The sequence below is a fragment of the Amblyomma mixtum genome, chromosome 7, assembly GCF_055824585.1.
Source record: "Amblyomma mixtum isolate Tamu chromosome 7, ASM5582458v1, whole genome shotgun sequence".
In the NCBI taxonomy this organism is placed as follows: Eukaryota; Metazoa; Arthropoda; class Arachnida; order Ixodida; family Ixodidae; genus Amblyomma; species Amblyomma mixtum.
Genome location: NC_143018.1, coordinates 100,604,027 through 100,621,181, shown reverse-complemented (window position 1 = coordinate 100,621,181; position 17,155 = coordinate 100,604,027).

The following is a 17,155-nucleotide window of genomic DNA, read 5'->3' as shown; positions in this document are numbered from 1 at the left end:
CTAGAGAGAACAAAGGAACGACAAAAAGGCGTAAAGAAAGAAACAAGGAAACGAATTTAAAGGAACTAAACAAGCAAATGAAGGAAACGACGGGACAGAGACAAGAATGCACGAGAGAAATGAACGAAGGAACCGCTTGTTGACGCTCATTGGGAAAAACGATCTCCTCGTGTGACGGGCCAAATTGAAAGGCTATAGTCCTCTGCATTGCACACGCGGACGCGCCGAGGCGCGCGAGAAATTTAAGAGCGCGCGAGAGACAATAGCGGCGCTGTTTTCGGGACGCGCTCAGGAGAATGGGTCCCTCGGGAATGCACCAGGCGCTCGATCGGCGTCATACCCTGAGCGCAGTTTCCCGTTGTTGCGCGAAAACTTCGCTTTTCGTCGTTGATTTCTCTGGGATCGTCCACTTCCGCTCTATATCGCCGATTAGCAGTGATATCCCGAAGCCGCCGCAGGGGCCATAAAATTGTGCAGGGCATACAGTGCTTATCAATCAATCAATCAACCAATCAATCAATCAATCAATCAATCAATCATTCAATCAATCAAGCAATCTTTATTTCAGTTTGTACATGCAAGCTGGGCATGGTGAGAAAAAAGATGCCCAGGCTTAGCTTGGTTAAGCCAAGAATGCATTGCATATTGCGCGGTCTTTTTGCGCGAGGTATTGCTTGGCGGCACTCGATTTGCTCAGCAGCTTTTCCTCCGTGACCTATGGATGGATGGATAGGAGCGCCCCCTTTGAAACGGGGCGGTGGCAACCGCCACCATGCTCAGGCGTCCTTTTCTTTCCTTTTTTTATTTTTGTTTTTTTATTATTATTTTTTAAATTTTTGTAACGTGTTTTGGTGACGTCACGTCACGTGGTTTGGTGGCTGCCCGGCCGCGCCCAAGGGCTGAACTGAGTGATTGCAATATGCTACGCATAAAAAGCAGTGTATGATACACCGCTTGATAGCCTCACCATCCTTACAAGTCAGCAGTTGGTACGAGGCCAAAAAAAAAAGAGAAAACACTGTTAAAAAGTGGATACAAGTGCATTTATGAAGAACAATGTTTACGGAAACAGCTATCTAGCAATTGGCAGCAATAATTATAGTACAAGACAGTGAGGTTATTACACAGAGTGGCATAGTACACGCAGACACTTCGCATCACTGTAGCACTTACCAGCGTGCTATTCATGTGCACGGAAGCGCCGGCACTTTTAATTAAGAGTGAAGCATAGACGCTCGGAGTGCTCGGGCGACGGACACATGATGGCGGCGTAGCAATTAAGGATGATCGAGTGAGACGTTTCTCACGGGTTTAATTGCGTAGAGGATAAGATACGGCTGCCGGACGGCGAGCCACTTAAGAGGTGCAGGTAATGGCGCTTGTATCGTCGTGGTGTTTGGCCTCCCTAGGCAACGAGTTCGCGGAGCGAAGCGTTTCAGTGCGTAAGTCTGCAATGGCTTTCCCGCTGCCTTGAGGTGAAGTAATGCTTGCGACCATCATAGTTTGTACCGAAGCTAGCCAATTTCGGTACAGCTTCGATGTCTCTGGCGAGGTCCACAGAATGCGACGTATTACTAGCGTTAAAATGCACACAAAGGACAGAAAGCAGAAACACACAGCACAGACGCTTCTCTCTGTCCTTTGGGTAATATGTATATATGTGTAATATGTAATATGTATATGTGTGTGTACGTAATAGTAATATGTCGCAGTCTGTGGATCAAAAGCCCTAACTAGGCCAACTTCATTCTTTAATAACTATGGCGAGGACGTCGTCTACGCCATATATACACACACACAGAGTTTATATTCCGTTGGGGAATAGAACGCACGAGGGAGGAATTTGGTTGGATTTTAGATGGAGATGTTCAGTTGGGCAGTGCTTTGTGCATGATGCTGTTTTGAAGCTTTTTCGTAGATGGATGGTTCTTTAAAAGAAGGCTGAAGTGTCACAAATACCCCTTTGCATTCCGTTCTCTGTTTGTACGGAAAGGGAACACGTGACTCAGGAAGCGCAGCTCCCTGTGAGCGCGGCACGGAAGTACCACTCCTGGAAGGTAAATACCAGCAGATAAACAATGCAAGAACCCACAGTTTATAGAATAAACTGTAAGTAGTGCTCTATGCAAAGAGTAAAATGAAGTTTCAGAACAGCATGCAAGTCGGACGTTGTTCTGTGCGATTTAGTAAGCAACATTGAAGCGTAGCCAACATCGTGGCCTTTAAAGGGGCCCAGAAACACAATCTTAGTTAACTGTTTTGCGTGTTGATTGCATACAGTGAGTTATAATGGTGCTATTAGCGTCGGTAATACCGCGTACATTCCGTTTTTTAATATTTTAATGTCCTCCCAAAACAACTTCATGGCTCTGATGGTGCCGCCACACAGTGGCGGGTTTTTAGCAGCGGATATGACATCACCTGGCGCGAGCTTGATGACCGGACAAACAGTAAATATACTGCAAATTGTGTGAATAAATAGAGACACATTTTGTCACCTGTCTGCGTTTTATATTAGATCAACCAAAACAATTTGTTTGTCTTAGATAAAAGCCCTGCAAAGCAAGTAAAATAAAAATACACCACCAGGGGCGCTCTGGCATGGAAACAACGCTGCCAGTCTCACAGAGAGCAGGCAACCATGGAGTACAAACTTCCGCGACGTGCTCTGGCTGGCAGTTTTGATTGGTTGCGCAGGTGCCGTCATTGGGAGAGCGAAATAGGAGTGGGAAGCCCCGCCAAAATCGAGTTGAGCGTTTTGTTTGCTTGTATTTTGAAATTTCTTCACTGAATAACTCCCGTTCCTGTGCATCGATTCCTGTAATTCTTTTTAAGTCAGCATCTGTGTGACATAAAGAACCCACCTGAAGTATAGCCGGTATTCCCCCAGACCGTGTTTCGCAGCCTCTTTAAAGGGTCAGTCTACTGAATTTTATCGACCACATTTTCTTTGCGGCAACCGATAGCTCTTTACTCAAATTACCGTTTAGCCAGCTGTGGTGCCAAGGAGTGCGGTAGAACGTTTTAAAACAGAATTTATTAATGTGGGAACACATCTGTATGAGATGGTAGTCTCATCTGGCAACCATCTGGATTTCCGCAGCGCGGCGACAAACATAGCGGCGCCCGTCGAAGCCGGACCTCTCGCTTCGGACTGAATTCTCGTTGTTGCTGCCTTTTTCAGTGCGTTCACTGGCCATAAATGGGGCGCCTGTCTTTCGCTTCGTCTCATCTCGCCTATAAGAAAACATATAAGAGATAATTTTGCTTTATTTTAATAATTAGAGTGACGATTCTGCCGCTCCTAGGCTTAAGTGGAGAGTCGGTTTGTTTACAGCAATGGTTCCCGTCCTGACGACCAGATGGCGCCACTATAGGCTGAGTATTTTTGCGTCTCTGCTAGCATACGCTGAACTAAAAGTGGGAATGTGCCTGCGTTTTGCGTACGTGTAACTATAAATATTCATGTGATTTACAGAAAAAGCGAGCGGTACGCCTTCTACAGTTTACTAAAACAAAACGTGCGTTTCTCTGACATTGGGGCATACAAATGGTACGTAGTATATTCACTTATACTTCTACAAAAAAAGACTACCACTTTCTTGAACAAAATGAACGTTTGGGGTCGCCACCATGCTTTTTTACGCGACTTTTAACGCCGAAATAAAATATAAATTCCTGCCTAAACCGGGCGCAGACCCCTCTTTATTGATGTTATAGGGTGCCAACTACCAGAATATGCCATTATTTATACACTCATCTCGGTGAGTAGACTGACCTTTTAAAGATGCACTGAAGAGGAATCTGAACTCGTCTTTTTGCCGCGGGAACTCAATCTACACGTTCCGAGCATTCTTAGAAACTTCCACTTATTGCCCTGTGTGGCCGATTTCCCTAATTAAATCGAATTAACGTCCGGCTCCCGCCTTTATTTTTTGAATTCTCCCCGTACGGTGGGTGGAGTCGACCAACGCGTGAAGTTCCTTTCAGCCAGCTCCGTGGAGGCTTTGATATCGCTTTATTTTGTTTTTTAGGTTTCCATGAATAAATAGTTTCATTCGCAGATAATATAGCCGCGAAATAAGCCCGCAGAAATAAAAATACGCGCGGACTATTTGCTTCTACGCATTACTACGTATTACTCTGCCGATGGCAGAGCGGCAAGACGCCACGGGATTGGGTGAAAGGCACTCCACGCGTTGGTCGACTCCGCCCACCGTACGGGGAGAATTCAAATAAATAAGGCGGGAACCGGACGTTAATTCGATTTAATTAAGAAAATTGGCCACCCAGGGCAATAAGTCGTAGTTTCTAAGAATGCTCGGAACGTGTAGATTGAGTTCCCGCGGCAAAAAGACGAGTTCGTATTCCTCGTCACTGCACCTTTAAAGGCAGGCGTTGCATTATATAGCAGATTTAATGGTTGGAGATGATCATCTATCATTGGGAGGCGGGTAAAATGGTAAGGAAGGTGAGACATTCTGGCGCTTTTCACGGAATTAGTACATACTTGTGTAAACTTACAAAGCTGGCCATCGATCCCGCCGTAACTTAGGCTTCTCTCGATGTGGAAGCTGATGCAAAGGAGGTTTTATGCGAATGACCTTAAAGGGAAGCTCAAAACGGTTTTCTGAGAATTCGAGGTTATTCAAGAATTCGAATCTATCAAGCTTCCAGATAAAGCATGAAAATTATTTTGCACTAGCATTTAAAATGATGTCATAATCATCGATTAAAACGGCGACGATGTTTAGGCTTCTTCTCACTACTTGGAGGAGTGCGGGGAAACTCGGCAGTGACGTCATTGTTGCCTAAATTTCAGATGTCCGCTGCTTACGCCTGCATGCTGCTGTGCGTCGTCAGATGGCGCCAAACAATGCATCGTGCGCTTCACCTTCGATGGCGTCGGTTTTCTTCCATGGGATAACCGTTTCTTCGCTGGAAGCGAAGGGCCGTCATACGTGTCGTCATTATCGGGGCTTCTGCCCGTCGCTGTGCACTTCAGAGAAGCCTGATCGCCGACGACGACCGCTTCAGTAGCCCTTTAAGCGGACCTGATGTGAAAGACCTGATTCTAAGGACATTGACAAGATTGCTGACTGGTGCGAAAAGTGGGGCATGAATATTAATCGCCATAAAATGTTTACATGTGCTTTAAAAGGAAAATTCACCCCCTAAATTTGAGTGTAGCATTATACTGTGAATGTATTGTTCCTCAATGAATGCAAATATCTCGGCTTCGATTTATCAGAGTGGAGTGTGTCGGCACAGGCACGTTAACTGCAAAAATTGCAAAGCACGTCGTGTATTTTGGGCTTTCTACGCAGAAATTGCAAGTCTTTCACTTTAAAATCTAGAGAATTGCTATATATACTACTAGTGTAAGGCATATATTAGGGCAGGGGTTCTCAAACTGGGTTCCGCGGAACACAGGGGTTCCGCGGGCTGTCTTCTTGTGTTCCGCGAGGACCCTCACCGGCCCTGACCCGGCAGCTGATATGAGACTGGCTCTGAGTGCTACTGAGCCACGCTTTGACTTGCTCTCAAAAGGGAAGCAGTACCACCCATCACATTAGTATTTGTATTAATCTGTGCAATAAACATTTAACTTTTGCAACTCTCTCTTTGCAAAAATGCACTCGACAACACTGCTGGTAAGTGAAAGCGGGGGGGGGGGGGGGGGGGGGGTTCCCTGGAACTTATTGCAAGCAAAAAAGTTTGAGAACCCCTGTATTAGGGTATGCGAGTGCAATATGGTGCTCTAAATGTAAAACTGGCGTTGATAAATTAGAAAAGGTTAAGAATTTTGCTGTCCGTTTTGTTTCGAATAGCTACACCAGCTCAGTGTACAATGAGCGAAGAATTCGTTAGGATGGGGCACATTTCAGAAACGCAGACACCTACTTAGGCCTAAATTCTTTCATAGGATTTTCATTGTAAAACCGGTATTGATCTTCACCGATATTTGTTTCCACCAAACTACACTTCTGCTACAAGAAGGGACCACAGTTTCAAAGCGAAAGAAATAAAAATTCAGAAGAGATTTATGAAAGATGTCATTTTTCTGTAAAATAATAAATCAGTAGAATAAGTTGCCAGAAGAAGTGTGTTCTTTGTGTGCCGGATCCTACCGGCGGCATGAGGTTGCTTTTTCTTCTGTTTTCTAGTTAACTACCTTTAAGTGATTCAATATTTACACTACTAATCTCCAATTAATTAACACCACAAATAAAAAAAGCATCCCCTCTGCTCCTTGGTTTCGATGGCTGTTGGCTTCCGAAGTAGAATAATAATTGCGAACAAGCTGACTATGCCCTGCTGTTTTATTGGCAGATAATTAAGCAGTTGCTTTTCTTTCTTCAGAGGCACTACGTATTGATTGTAAACACCCCCCCCCCCCCAAATCCCAGAGCTCGCACTCACTTAATGGGAACAGCAGATGTTAAGCTCAGCGATACAACACCAACGACGCACCATAAACACTGCCCCTAACAGGATGGCCCTCCAGTAGCTGGCACACCATTTTTAAGGCGAAAGCCTTTAATGGCTCATACTGTCGTCCGTTAGCAGAGGGTGTCACACGCGTTTAACTCGGGAACTAAAAAAGATAGGAGAAAACAAATGGTTGCTTCAGATAGAGGAATAAAAAATGAACCTAGAAGCCAAATGTGATGACTGTAGATTAATTAGTTCATTATTTATAGGCAAAAATGCCGAAATTTCGTCGAAATAGCGCGGACGTCGATATAGCCCCGAAAACGGCGTGACGTCACATCCACCGGAAGTCGTCACGGCATAGTGAAAATTGTCACAGAATGGTCGGGAAAACGACGGATTTGTGTCAAATTAGATGGAAAAATATGTTATTGAGCGTAATTAACACTTCAGCTCAGCGAAAAATGTATAATTTGGGTATCGATACAGCCGCGGGAACGGTGTGCCGTCACATCCACTGGAAGTCGTCACGGCATATTGTTGTCGGCTTTCGCCTCTCAACACTTTAGTTTCCAAAGCGTCCTCGCAATTTTTTAAGGGAGGGATCAGCCCTTAGGCCATGAGCAGAGCTCTGACCACCACTTGTAATTTTAATGGCCAATAAAGTTTGCTCCCCCACCAACCTGTATGAGGAATTGTGAAGCGAAGTTTATCACTGTTGTGCTGTGTTATCGCTGTGGGGTGTTTGAATTACCCGCGCGTGGTCATGTGGTTGTGACGTAACGACCCTCTCAACCAATGGGGAATTATCGTCCCACAGATACCGAGTAGTATCACACAGAACTGGGAGTGCAACGCCATGACGTTAATAAACGTTTCCCACCGCCATTGGACTGGCATCGGCATATTGGATCCTCAGAGCTGTCGCCCGAAATTCGAATTATCACGAGAGTAAACGCCCAGTGATTTCTTTATTTTATTTTTTTGAGAATTGAGGTAGAAAGCAACCCAGCATTATAACGTACGCGTGCACTCTTAGAAAAAAGGTAGTAGTACTTACTAACTTTTGGGGTATTAACTGGTTGTCACATATGTTACTACCCTATTAGTAACTGCAAGTAGCAATGGGAAGGTAGTAACGACTTCTACCTGCAGTTAGTAACGGGAAGCTAGCAGCATTTCCTAAGAAAATGCATTAAAACTCGCATATGTTGCTAGATTCATCGTATGGTGTGCTGGCGTGGCTGGTCAAATTTATGCATACTCGAAAAATAAATAAAGCTTCACTGTCAATTTGACTCATTCCGGTGCTCGCCGTAAATCACACAAAGCTTGCAGAGAAGTTTATTGGACTGATTATTCATACAAAGGGACCATAGTCCCTCACAAAGACAAAAACACCAAGGCAGCGACTTGTGTCGCTCGGTACAAAAAAGCTATGAAACAAGAACACGACGGCGACTGCTGCCGCCGTTCCCACAAAATCATTCACAGCACAAAATGTTCAAAGGGTCCATAATGTCCAGGCATCGCGGGGAAGCACGCTCACTGAATACGATGAACGCGCACCGACACCGCGCACCACACACTCAATACGGCAGGAGCCGCACCGTCACGCGGCCCCCGCTGGCGGCGATGAAGCGGGTGCTCCACCGCCGCAGGAACTCGTCTTCTGGGAGGGTCACATGATCTAAACACGCCTGTTGAAACAGGCGCGCCCGAACCCTCTGCAGCATGGGGAACATGGCGCGTTGAGGCCGGCCCTGCAAGGAAGCGACGCCTCTCTGGCGCCACAAAACAAAGGCCCCAACACACAGCAAGAGCCGCACAAATGCGTCGCGCGGCCTGGTGTGCGAGTCGAGGCTAACAAAAAACATGCGCGACATCAGCCTCCAAAAAGTGCGCGCTACGACGCACTCAAAAAGCGCGTGTTCGAGGGTCTCTGTCGCACCGCACTGGGGACACCGAGAAGAAGGAGCGATGCCCCACGCGGCGATGCGGACCCCCGTTGGGAGGACTCTCCAGCCTCGCAGCCAGCCGAAGTCGCGGACGTCTGGTGGTACCCAGTGCGACGTCAAGTCTCGCCACCGTACCCGCCTGCTCCGCTCTAGCTGTTCAGGTGTAGCCTCCTGGATGGCAAGGAGCTCGCAAACGCGGGAGGCCTGCGTCTGAGAGACGTCGACCTCGGGCAGGGTGGCGGTGAGAGACTCGGCCGTCCGACAGACATACCGGAAGAACGCCGGCTGCCGTTCGGCTGAAGGACCTACGAGTTCACCAAAAAAGAGCCGCCGCGAAGTCCCGAGAAGGTAGGCGAGGAGCCCTCTTCCCGGGTAGTCGGTGGCGTCGACCAGGTCGCGGACGCCTCGAACAGCAAGCACGCTGCACATTGTGCGCAGGTTGGGCAGGCTGAACCCGCCCATGCGCGTGGGAAGACGGAGGAGCGCGCGAGCGACGGTCTCCGTTTTTCCCGCCCAGAAAAAACTGCCACAGAGAGTGGCCAAGCGGCGCGTAAAGGTGCGCGGCGGACAAGCGACGCGAGCTATATAATAGAGCGGCGCGCACACCGATGACCTGATGATAAACGCGCGTTCCGACAGCGACAGGCGGAAACGCGCTGGTACTGTCTGGCGTCGCTCAGCGGTCGCTCTCAACTCGGTCCACGAGTCGCGGGCTACCTCCCCCGAGGAGAGGAACACGACTCCTAGCACCTTACAAGCCGGGACCCACTCCACCTCGCCCAGCAGGTCCGACGCGAAGGCCCCGATACGCAGAGCCTTGCTCTTTCCCCTGTTGAGGAGGGCGCCGGACAGCTCGCTGTAACTGGAAAAAAGCCGTGCAAACGCTACGAAGCTGTCCGCGTCCCTCAGAAACAAGGACACGTCGTCAGCGTACGCTGACACCTTCACCTGGCCCTGGCCAGGCAAAGGGAAACCGCGAATCGATGGAGACTCTGCTACGCGACGCAAGAGCGGGTCTAAACATAACACGAAGAGCATAGGTGACAGGGGACAACCCTGGCGAATACCGCGCTCTATCCCGAAACGTGCGGTCAACGCCCCGTTGAATAGCAAGCAAGCTGTAAGATCGGAGTACAGCCGCTCCAACCGCTCTACGAACTCCGGCGGAAAGCCGAAAGCCCCGAGAACTCCAAAAAGGTATCGGTGCTCGACCCGATCGAAGGCTTTAGCCTGATCGAGAGAGACAAAACAACCCGGAATTCCTGTTCTCGAGGTGAACGTGAACAAGTCACGCGTTAGTGCGAGAGACGAGAACACCGAGCGTCCAGGCACGCTGCAGGTCTGCGCAGGGCTTACGAGCACCGATAAAACCTTACTCAACCTTTTAGCCAGCAGTGACGCCACGATCTTGTAGTCTGCGTTAAGCAGAGTGATCGGGCGCCACGCTTGCGGGTCAGATCGACACCCGCCAGGCTTCAGGATGAGCACTACGCGGCTCTCTCGAAAAGACTCCGGCCTCTCGCCGTCCCTGACGAAGGCGTTCACCATCTGGAGGAGGTGATCCTCTAGGACGGTGTAAAACTTAGCATAAAAGCTGATGGGAATGCCGTCAGGGCCTGGAGCTGAGGCGGCGTTCATGCCCTTAACGGTGGCGAAGAGCTCTTCCGCGCCTACAGGAGCGCTCAGCTGCGCGCCGAGATCGCTCGGGACCTGCGGTAGCGTAGCACAGAAACTACGGAGGGAGTCCGTGAAAGAGGCGTCGTCCCGCCTTTCGGCCTCGGAAGCAAACAGCTGCGCACAGAGCCTAAATCACACTCGCGCACTGCGCGCGCACATGTAGGGAAATCTTTCTCAGTCTTACATACTCCGTAAATCAGACTCCCATTTACTGACTACTGGGCCTTACCAGTTGAGCTAAGATAGCAGCATTAATTATGAAGTTGAGATTGTAGAAACAGTTTAATCTGCCTAACCATATGCCCCTGCAGAAAGGTTTAATTACAAAACCAATTTATTAGCACAACAATCTGTATCAATTTATAACTATTGTGATACATTCCAGCGGCTAAAAAGACGGGGACGAAGGTAGACGAGACAGGACGAACGCCGGTACTAGAAAGTATGTCATTAAGCGTAGAAAGTTGGGCTAGTTGGTTGGTAGTACTATTGTGATACATTCCAGCGGCTAAAAAGACAGGGACGAAGGTAGACGAGACAGCCGCTGGAATGTATCACAATAGTACTACCAACCAACTAGCCCAACTTTCTACGCTTAATGACATACTTTCTAGTACCGGCGTTCGTCCTGTCTCGTCTACCTTCGTCCCTGTCTTTTTAGCCGCTGGAATGTATCACAATAGTACTACCAACCAACTAGCCCAACTTTCTACGCTTAATCAATTTATAATCTCTGACTTTATTTTAGGGTTAAAGGAACGGTTACTAACTAGGTCGTAACTAGCGACCATAGTTAGTAAAAAGGTAGCAAGGGCTACTTTTACTAGCTACACCTTGAAGAGGGTAGCAAATAGCTGACAGAAGGTAGTAAAACGAAGTCAGAGTTAGTAACTGCTGCACTTACTATCTTTTACTAACTTTTTTTAAAGAGTGTGGTGGGTGGAAAGCATACAAAAGTCAAGGTTTTAGCTTTCTCGTGGAGCTCTTTTAGCCCCGAAAGCGTTGGCGTCGAGCGTGTTATATTGCAGCCCGCTGTACGGCGGCTACGATGGCGCGCTCGACTCGATTGTCGCAGAGATGCCATTTTCAGCACGGATTCGCGGAGAACTGAGCCTCTTTTCACGTCCGCCCCCATTCACCCACGCCCACGTATGCGCCGTCGCTCTTCGCAGAGCACCGCGTGGGAAGCTCGATTTTGGGAAGAATATGAAAGCCTGCTCGCTTCTCCGTCGATACCTTTCTCATCTTTTGCTTTTTTTTTAATTTTTTCTTTTGCCGCGCAAAAGAAGTTGCGAAACGTTGGTCTCTCATTGTTCGATGAAGCGGCAACAACCTCAAAAGGCACGAGTTCGAGCAGCTCTGTGATCCTTTCGTTTTGCGGTGAACACAAAGGTAAGAGACGCTTGAAAGCAGACAAAAAAAAAAAACGTCTTCGGTTGGAGTTGCTCTGTACAGTACTATTCCTGGGATTCATTGCTGCAATCATGTCGTTGGAACGCGCGTGTCTCGGGGTAAACAAATACTTCAACACTTGAGCACACGCAGCAGAGCTTTGTTGGAGATTCAAGCTTAAGTTCTTTAGTGTTAAGGCTAGTGCTACTTTCGATTAACTTTCTAAATACCTGGAATTCTTAGGATCAAACTAAGCACCCTTCTGCTGGATGTCCGTTATTCCAAGTTTAGGGTACGCTGAATGCAGATGTCAAGAGGACGAGAATTCATCCCTGTGTAGAACCTTACTGTCGCTAGCTGGACATCTCATCCCATATAAAATGGTCTACAGACAGTCTATAGGCTTCTTATAGACTCTGTTGCCTTCGTATAAATATTTCTTTTTGTCTATTCATAGTCTGTAGACTGTCTATAGACAAAAGTCTGCTAAAAGTATATGGCCATAAATATATAGATTGTCAATAGACTCTCTATAGCATATTGCCTATAGACTGTTCGCAAGGATTTGTCTATAGAAAGTCTATAGACTTTATAGACAGAAGTCTATAGACAGCCTATAGACTGTCTAAAAAAATTGGTAAGGGATGTCTCCAACGGTGACGGCACAGTATTCGACTCAAGCTAATTATTTGCTTTCAAAAGCACATGCAAATCATGTATGGCGGCGTGACATGGCAACAGTGATGTGCGTCCTGTTAAGAGCTTCCTGGATACCATTTCTGCTATTATGGAGGCGGAAAGGGTTAAAAAGATATGCCTACATTGTCCACCCGTTTTCCGAAAATATTCATCATTCATATGACTTATACGGGCGTTTGACGTCATAGACATCGCTCGGCTGTTGAAGTCGAAACTAAAGGAGGGGAGAAAAAAGGATCGATTATAAATTATTGATCGGTCGGAGGCAAATATCACGTGGTGATCCATGTATACTAATGTCTTTAGCAAGATTAAACAAAGAAAACAAGGAGCTGAAATACGATGTCAATGCTCCTTTAAAATATGGGTGGTAGCCATTGGAAAAAGCAAGGAAATGCTTGTTCCAGTAGGCATAGTTATACTGTGCTTGTGAGTTCATGGTCACACTCAGGCGTGCATTCTAAGACCAGCCTGCATGCGTTTGCTCTGAATTGTGTGTTCTAATGCAAGCAGCATGCAAAAAATTCAGGGGGCCCTTTGACTGTCTAAAATGCGTAGAGGCGAAAGCGTTTTCCGCATCACTTTGACTGCCTCTGTGGCACTGGTGACGTCACCACTGGATGACGTCACACATAATTAAGTACTGATTACTAACTAATGGCTAATTACTGATTAATGGCTAAATACTAATTAACCGCTAATTTATGACGCTTCAGCTTCGTCTTCAGGAGTGGAACGCGACAGCGTGTTGTAGCGTCGCCAGGGAGTGCACGGAACGCCACCCCGCATCCGGCGCGATAAGTTGCCCTTTGAACGCAACGCTTTTTGGGGAAGGGAAATGGCGCAGTAATTCTCTGTCATCTCGGTGGACACCTGAACCGCACCGTACAAGGAAGGGAGGAAGTGGGAGTGAAAGAAGACAAAGAGGGGCCGTAATGAAGAAATTGAAAATTGTATTTGAGGAATGAAAATTTCGCAGTAACTGTCTCGCATATCTCGGTGGACACCCGTCATCCAGGCGCTGGATGTAACGCTGGATGGGAGAATGAGCCACTAAAGGCTTTCGCCTTAAAAATGGTGAGCTTTTTTTGGGTGTACCTAAAATAAAATACTTTCATGGCTACCAACGTCATACAAGCTTGCTCGCACATGAATACAATTTCAGCATCAGGTTCGTCAGCACATCAGGTCGCAAGAACACTACTAACTAGGGTGTATCATCTTGAGAACCAAGCAAAAGTTTGTCAGCATAAATAAAATTATGGTTTTCAAGTGTGGGTGTTCACCATGCAGAAAAAAAGCTAACTATTGTTGAGCCGCAGGTCAAACTGTTCTCTTTATAGCTTTCACCGCGCCCTGTGCCACTGGTCTCGCCACTTTTTCTTTTTATCACGAGTGAGCTTGCAAATGATCTATGAAAGCCGAAGGGGGAAATTCGATTGGTCTAATCTTGACCTCTAGTAACTTAATGTGCCCTCTGGTCTCATAACACAGGTGTTTTCGCGTGTTGTCTACACTGAAAAGCGAAAATTGCGGTGACGGAACGAACCAACGACGTCGTGATCATTTGGCGCATGCCGCAGCCGAGCTGCCGCTCCCAATCATGCCCATTCTCGGAACAAGTAATGGACCCCCTTTACGCAATTACAATTGACCGCGGCCGCTCCGGGATAGTAGACGTAAGGGCTAGTTAGTGGAGATTCATAATTAGAATGAACAACCTGCGCCAAGAAGACACAAAACAGAGTGGTGTGAAATCGAGAGCACAGACGCTGACTAGTGCTTTCGCAATGAATCATGGCCGCAGATTGTGTTGTGGAAATGATCGCTTTCCGATTGCACACTTCTCTTATCAAACAACTCATTCTCTTCCGAAGAACCGAGTAAGTATAAGAGCAGACACTACTCTTAAGGCATTGCTTATGTGGGCACCATTAAGGAGGATTGCAGGGGTTTCTGGAGATGCACCTCTCCTCATCATGGGTGCACAACAGACGCTGTTACATAGCGCTGATCTGGCCATTGCCTAGTCGAGGGAAACCCGAGAGCTGAATCGCCTATGCGTACTCGGTTTAGTTTTTGTTTGGATGCGCAGCGCCCCGTTGAGAAAGCTGGCACGACATCGTTTTTATGCGGCAGCATTAGAGCCCTCATCGGAAAAAAAAAATGTGTCGTCTGCCATAAAATTCGCTGGTTGGAGGGAGCGAAGTGACGTCATGAGATCGGATTCTTCCAATTGGCTGAAAGAAAGTGACGTCATCAGATCGGATTCTTTCAATTGGCTGAAAGAAAGTGACGTCATCAGACCGGATTCTTCCAATTGGCTGAAAGAAAGTGACGTCATCAGACCGGATTCTTCCAATAGGGGGAAAGAAAGTGACGCCACCAGATGGGAAGTGAAGTCACTTCCGGGAAAGGCATCATCAGCTGCTAATGCTAGAGTATTGCCAACAGATAATGTTAATAGGTGTCCATGTGAATTTTTTTTTTGTACTACGATCTCAAAGTACGCGTGGAACATTAACCTAAGTGCCGTGCGAGGGCTAACAGAGCTCCTAGAGTGACCATCGACGAATATGCGTCTCTGTCTCTAAAGGAGTGTTCGCTTGCTCGCTGCTTACACCGGAGGACACTCTGGAGGACATGAAGAACGCCCAGGAGGTCCACGAAGGCGACCGAGCGGAGAGGACGATGGGCCGGCCAGAGAGCCGAGCGTGGTAAACATCCGTGAAACCACAGAAGCATTTGAGAGCTATTTCTTGCGTCAATCCCGGACCTTGCCACTGAGCACACTGTCGGGCTTGGTAACTTCGGGTCTGCCGTAGTTGCGTATTTTGTGAAGCGCATCGTTAAAACTAAAATTGCAGGAGACATTTAAGCTCCGCCTTAAGGGCATGACGCGGTGGCGTAAATGGTTAATTCCCACATATGCAGAAGCTCATTTTCTGCTTTACATTCATAGATCCCTGGGAGTCCTCGTACCCCTCCTGGCGCAGTGGTGCAGCGGCCAAGGGAAGAGTCACTGCCCTGCGATGGCAGGGGCTCCAAGTGGTGGAGCTTGAGCGACTCAGATTGCTCTTGCCGAGTGACCAATCATTAATTTAACCACCACTTGCCCCGTTGAGCAGTTTTCTCACTATCCGATGGGCAGGTTGTGAAGATGTTGCAAGGTCACGTGACCTGGGTGACCAATCTGCCTCCCAGGTTGCTCTATGGGGACCACCTGCCGGAGCCATGCCCGTCATTTTTCGCTCACAGCGCCGACGCCGGATTTACTATGTAAAGGGGCCTTTAACGACATCGCGTTAAAGATACCCGACTTCCTTCATTAATTATGTGCGGTACCCGCGCGGGACAAAGCTTTTGTTTCTGTCAGTGTGCTAATACTATAGTTTACTAGAGACCGGAGGGCTTCGCCAATGTTATAACGAGGCAGTGTCGTTGTCCGCATGGTTTAGTTAAAGAGGAGCTTTTTCTTTCTGCTTAGATTCGCTGCTCTTAAAGGGTGAGGTGAAAGCAATACTACTCCCAAGAACGGCCTTTCGCGTAGCGGCGGCCACTTGGCACGTTTGACCTTTAGAATCACCCCTGACGTCATACCATGCCCGGTGACGTCACAGCGTGACGTCATACCAGGAGCGAGAGACGGGCTACCAACTAGGCTCGTCGGGCAACGGCGGCCGCTTGGCACGGCGCGCCGCGCTTCTCCCACCAGGGGCGCTGCATGTGCAGTATAAAACACCTGCTTTCGCAACCTACCAGGCTTAACCAAAGCTAAGCCCCCGCCAATTTTTTCTTTGGCCCTTACCACTTGCCACATGGTTTTAGAACCTGTGCTGCTGTAGCTTTATTCAAGGACGGAAAAGCGTGCGAGTCGCTGAATGGTGTTCAGGAAGGTTCCGACATTTCAAGGTAGGCAATTTCAGCCTGACCCATAACCTTAAGGAAGAGAGAAAACGTGCAGAGATTGAAGAAAAACAACATTTGCATTTGCTTTCGCGAGGTTGTTGACTTAGCGCAAGGGCACGTAATTTCTTGAAAGACGCGCACGCTTGATCGTCACGATCCTCGAAGCAATATGCGGGGCGTTCCACGTAACTTGAGCCAGAGCTTAAAAGGTTTGGTACACCCAATCCTGGGTTATTGGCATTATTGTTTGGTTTAACATTTAAAGGGACTGTGAAACACCTTCTCTGAAGAGTACACAAACTAGCTAAATGACTGCATTCTCTCTCCATGACCACTAGGGCTGAATAACACACTTCTGCACGCAGCAGAGAACCCACACTGGCGCGCCAAAATTGGGTAGTCCTTTCCGGCGAATTTTTCATGCTCGCGCCCTCCTCCCTCACATGCTGCTGCGTAATTCCGTTCAGAGATGGTTATTGGTTACATTCTCTCAGGAGCTACGCAGCTCCCGTGGCCGCGGAAGCTCCCCCCCCCCCCCCCCCCCCCCCCAATGGAATTCCCGCAGTGAGGCAGGGAGAGCAGCGCCGGCCTTTGAGCGTGCAAAAAGTGACGAGGGGAGAGGGAAAGGCGTGAAGGCGCTTAAATTCAAATTCTGACTACAGGCACGGCCGGACTGAATGCACCGGCGCGCTCTCTCGCTCCGCTGCATGCAGCCCGGCCGTGCTACAGGTAACTCAGTTTCTACAAAACGCATTTAAAAAATTCCTGATGGGGGATATTCGTGAATCTGCGTCCTTTAATACCCTATAATACCGCAACTTTTTTGACAGCCCCTTTCAGAGACCTTTTAAGAAAAGAAGTTTCACTCAGAAGTGTCACTAATTTCCATGAGTACAACGAGGCTTTCTTCACCTCACCGCCTTTCCCCAAAACAAATCCTTGTTGCCTTCTGCGTTTCCAGATTCATTTTATGCTACGGCTTTCCGTGTCCATCAAATGAGGAGACACTGCTTCCGACATTAATCGCTTAGATTAACACGGCCAACACCGAACGCAGTGGCTCAAAAAACACTTCTCTTTTGTCA